We start from the raw sequence: 6,000 nt of genomic DNA on the forward strand, positions 1-6,000 counted from the left end.
TACAAGAAAGGGTTACATGTTCCGTTTGTTTACATCTATGTTTAACGGAAAGATTAGACAATGCTGTTACACACTGCAAAACAATAATAACCTTGATTTAGTGAAACAAGCTATAATGGCCTTCACGTAGCCTCAGATCCCAATGTTTTGATATGCAAATGACCTTAGTTATTTATAGGAGAAATAACGTGCATTCAAAAGACACAGAGATTTTTAAAAAGTGGAATTAAGTCAACTTCGTGCATTTTATATGATGATTTGTATATAAAACCTGTCGGGGTTTGGGTTTGTTTTCATGTAAATGCAAAGAAAACAAATATCGAATAGGAAATAAACGTAACATTTGCAAAAAACTTTTGGTCTAAATAATTGAACAGGATAATAGTATTATGTACCGGTAATCTGTACCAATGTTTTTAAAAGTTTACAAGATCATAAACACAAAATTATAGCAGTGGTCTGACTATTTCATTCAGTTAATGCAAGGCAATTTCAGATTAGAATCGACCAGAGCTTGCAGAAGAATAGTTTCTGTGGGAAATAGATGTGGTTGGTGAAGGATTGGTGTAGAAATATAACAATTGCAAATGCATTTGGTGAGTAAATGTGCCTTCTTTTGGTTGGCTTTTTTTTTACTACATAGGTGGAAATACGACTCTTTAAAAAAAGCATCTTAAAACATCAGTTGTCCCTATGTATGATTAAATTTGATAGATATCATGACTCACAACTATGAACATTAGTAACGCAAATCAAATCAAATTGCGTCACAATAATAAAGTCACACTTCGCATCGTCCATACAATACAAGGACTGGAACTGGGAAATGTTCATTAATAGAATCGCTAATAATGTTGACTTCATTGATATGCTCCAGGATCACTTGAAGGTAGATAGTCATGCATTAAACCAAGCACAAGAAGATTCTGATATACTGATTTGCTTTATTCCGCACTAGATTATGCCAAAAACCAGCGGACTATTGGTATCGTTCTGCATCACTGGAAAGATTAACCGATTAACATGTCTGCTCATAAGGACGAAGAAGGTTTAAACTTCTGGGTCTTTCACAATTCAGTCCACAAAAGATGCCATCAGTGGTTTACTCAGCTAGGGAACAGAGCTTTATTTCAAACGTAAAGTTCATGGTACGCGACAGCATCAACATTAGAAAATAGCACTTGAGTAAACTGCTGACAGTAATAGCAAAGACAGCTTAATTCAGGAGACAGCTGATAAAGCCTACATGTATGCAACTCCGATACCCATGACACTCTAGGGACACTTAGTATAACTGTATTTGATTTGGCTCTTCGAGTATGAAAATGGTAAGGTATGGACTCAGACGACAGTTCGCTTTCACAGTCTTTGACTGCACTGTTAAACATCTTGGAATCACAACAAATATCTTCGATGGTACCTACCAAGCATTTCCACAGTGCTCGAGTATTGCTACAAACCATTTAGAAACTGGACTCCCAAAGTTATTGATCCTCTTTGGAAGAATGTTTGGTCTAGAGTTTTTGTAATAATAGTGGACAGGAACATTACGTTGTAGATGGAAGTGTAAAATCTAAAGTGGCAACCAGTCTTGGACGAACCTGTGTACCTATTTCGTCCATGGAATCAAGCGTTTTGAGGCTTGTGGAGTTTGCCAAAGAGTGATTCGTCAATATTGTTTTAGCTATCTCCAAGGTGCAGGAAAAGGTAAAAAATTATCAATATAAGACATGGATTCGAACCTATGTCACTATAGTAATTTACCAAAGAAATTCATAACAAATTGTCAGGATCTGTAATAGAGATAAACACCATTTCATTACAAACTGTTTCAGTTGTTTTCATTGAGTTAAGTGGCGTCAGCTGATTATTGTTTCCTTTTTGCCAATCAACATACACACCATTTTGGATTTATCAGTATAGCTTTAGCATATCGATTTCAGCTAAACATCTGTAACGTGTGTGTACTCACTTCTTGCCAAATTTCACTTTCACAGAAAGAACAGAAGTAACTAGAGTCAAATAGAGCCATCATCAGGATTCGAACCTTAAACATTCATACAATATTGTTAGGATCTGTAATAGAGATAAATAATGTTTTATTACAAGCATGCCAAAATGAATCCGGACATCATATCACAGCAAACTGCCTGATGTACTTTAATAAAGGGTAATCATTTTTGTAATTGTTTGCCAATGTTCATCACCATAGGAAGACCAGAAGTGACGAAAAATTAACATGTGTTAGCCCTTTATAATTAGTGCATAACAATGTGAGAACATATTGTCATCATAAGGATTTGAACCCATGCCACTACAGATCTAATTACGCTAAAAATTCAAACCAACTTGTTACGATCTGTAGTAGAGATAAATGACATAGCATTACTAGCATTTGTTTTTTTGTTTTGTTTTTTGAAAAGAGACGATTTAGAGCTAGTAAACAATATTTTCATTTTCCCGCCAAAAATAGACGCCGTCTTAGATTTGATGACCATTGCATCGTCACATGAATTTTGTTTATAGACAACAGTAAAGAGCAATTACGTTTATAACGTCTTGCAAATTTTCATTGTCATAGAGGGAATAGCAGTGACCAAAAACTTAAATTTGTTATCCCTATCTCTTATATCAGTAAGTTTTGGATACGTCTGCCAGCAATGATTTCAAAGTACTAGGGATAACATTATCCAAGCCCCATACATAGGGATTTTATTTTCTGAGACACTATGGGCTACACTGATTTAAAAAAAAAAACCCCTAAAAGCTGTATTTTCTTTACTTTTTTATATACAAATTTTCCTTTGCAATCAGTGTATAAACAAAGCAAAGCAGATACTTTTTTGGATTTTTCTTCGTATTTTCTGAAATACTTTTTATTATATAACAACAATGCTATAAAATATACATTAGAAATTTCAAAATGCAATAGTGGGCAATACTGACGCAAATTAGTTTACCTAACGACAGTAATTTTTGAAGGAGAGGCTAATATCTAATAAACACTAATTTATAAACAAAATTACTGCCATTTTCATATTTATCTGGGCTTTTGAAATGTTCATTACATATTTTCATACAGTTCAGACATCAGGCTAACTGAAAATCATAGTGCCTTTTAGTCCCTCGATTTGGTAGTCAAACCTAAAAATTCCAGGTCTAGCTCTTGGACTACATAGGCTATAGCCATAGTCTGCTTTTTAAGAAAACTGTTTTGGCAAAAACAGATAATATGCTGTGAAATTAAATTACATTTATGATTTAAGAATACTGTGGTGTACTTTCATGTTAGTCCTAAAATGGATGGCAATCACAGGATCTCCATTTGGCTTCGTATTCAATAAAATATCACATATCTTAGTGTAATTTATTTGACTAAAGTACCGTCGGAAATAGAATAAAAATGATTTTCGTCGATTATTTCTTACATATTAAACTGATAAGTAAATATTTTGTAAATATCTATTTAATAATAGTGTACTTAATTTAGCATTTACTTGTATGGGCGCTCATTGATGTTCAAGGTGGTGTTTACTCTTGAAATTAAAACAAAAATGTCAGTAAACAGGTGATTTGTGCACTTTATTGGAACAGACTATAACAAATTTTGGTCAACATGTGTCAATTTCATTGCTGTTACAATATGTGAGGGACTGTTTCTGATGATGGTTTACCCCTATCCCTTTCCAAATAAAATATTTGTAGTCATTTATAAGTAACGTTTGAAAGAAAGAAAGAAATGCTTTATTTAACGACGCACTCAACACATTTTATTTACGGTTATATGGCGTCGGACATATGGTTAAGGACCACACAGATTTTGAGAGGAAACCCGCTGTCGCCACATAGGCTACTCTTTTACGACAGGCAGCAAGGGATCTTTTATTTGCGCTTCCCACAGGCAGGATAGCACAAACCATGGCCTTTGTTGGACCAGTTAGTGATCACTGATCGGTGCAAGTGGTTTACACCTACCCACTGTGCCTTACGAAGCACTCACTCGGGGTTTGGAGTCGGTATCTGGATTAAAAATCCCATGCCTCGACTGGGATCCGAACCCAGTACCTACCAGCCTGGAGACCGATGGCCTAACCACGACGCCACCGAGGCCGGTAAGTATCGTTTAAGCAAAACTGTCAAGAACCATTATGAGTGATCCATTATACTGGTATTAAAGGTGCTATCTCAATGTTGCACAATGACAGCTATTGCAAATCTTTTTTTTTAATTTTTGTTTTAATAAAATTTTGATTTAACATTTAAAGAAGACACCTTTAACAATATGCCTATAAATGATTATAGGAAATAATTTTATCTACTGGTAGAAAATACATTTTTATTGGAGAATATTTATCACAGCTCGCATATAATTATGATATAGCACCTTTAAATTGTTGCAAGATTGTGTAAATTTCTAATGTACTTATATTGAATTTATATTCAATAAATATGCTTGTCATAATTAATAATTTATGCTGCAATTCAAAATAATCAGTTAACTTGCAGTTTTAAATTAAAAGTTTGTTTAAGGGTAAATGAAATTGACATATATGTGTTATAGTCTGTTTCAATAAAGGTCACAAATTACCTGTTTATCGACATTTTTAGTTTAATTTCAAGCGTAAACACTACCTTGTACATCAATGAGAGCCCAAACAAGTAAATGCTAAATTAGGTAGAGTATTATTGAATGGGTATTTACAAAATATTTACTTGTCAGTTTAATGTGAAAGAAATAATCGACGAAAATAATGTTTATTCTATTTCCGACAGTACTATAGTTCGTCACGTTTGACAGGCAGATCACTTTATGACATCAGTTTCAGTAGATACAGATATGTGGGAATATTCCCCCATCTCCCCATGTGGCGTACCCGGGATGCTACTGAGCAGTTTTTATTAACGTCAGACGTTATTTAAAGATGGGTGTCAGATGTTTGAACAGGGACGCAATTTCAGTGCTTGCCATAGGCGCTATTTTCCGTAGATACGCCACTGCCTAACTCCCCACCCCTTCTCCATCCCGACCCTAGTCGCACCCAAACCATAATGGAATTGTTTTTTAATGGAAAATAATATTATTTGTACTGTTTGTCTTTTTAAGAACATCGTTGATCACTCCAATGAAACTGTTTTTAAAACAATAGTTCTCAAACGATTTATGGTGGAATTTTAATGAATTTGTATCTATGTATGGGGTTATTCAAGCGCTGACTGTGAAAAAGTTTCATCGGTGACAGTACATTTTTATTATCTTATATTGATTTACTCGCCCAACATTGTATTTCTCGTTCCAGCCAGTGCACCACGACTGGCATATCAAAGGCCGTGGTATGTACCCTGTCTGTGGGATAGTGCATATAAAAGATCCCTTGCTGCTTATCGAAAAGAGTAGCCCATGAAGTGGCGACAGCGGGTTTCCTTTCTCAATATCTGTGTGGTCCTTAACCATATGTCTGACGCCATATAACCGTAAATAAAATGTGTTGAGTACGTCGTTAATAAAACATTTCCTTCCTTCCTTCACCCAACATTACTATATGTGCAAAAATTAAGAAGGTGTAACGACTTTTAGATCCTGTATATAATTGTAAAGTAAATAGTCAGTAAATGTTTTAAACGGACATTTCTGCGTTTGCTGCATTATAAGATTCCGGCTAATAAAATATTTCTATAATTAAACTTACATATTAAATATATTTTAAGTATATTCAATGTTTCTGGTCTTCTTAATATTTGCAAGAAGCCGAAACTGGATTTTGTCTTCGAATAATTTCGTACGTACGAAAAAACAACATTTTAGGAAATAAGATGAAATTTAACCTAGTACAAATATTAGAACGATCAGAAACACGTTTAATATACAGGCACTAATATTTTATGCAAAAAAAATATATATTTGATATGTAATTACAATAGTTAAAAAGTCTCTGTTAGTCGATAACATCTTAACAATTGCAGCAAACTCAGGAATGTCCCTTTAAAGAGTAACTTTTTCCT

Source organism: Gigantopelta aegis, chromosome 4 (genome assembly GCF_016097555.1).
Source record: "Gigantopelta aegis isolate Gae_Host chromosome 4, Gae_host_genome, whole genome shotgun sequence".
Taxonomy (NCBI): domain Eukaryota; kingdom Metazoa; phylum Mollusca; class Gastropoda; order Neomphalida; family Peltospiridae; genus Gigantopelta; species Gigantopelta aegis.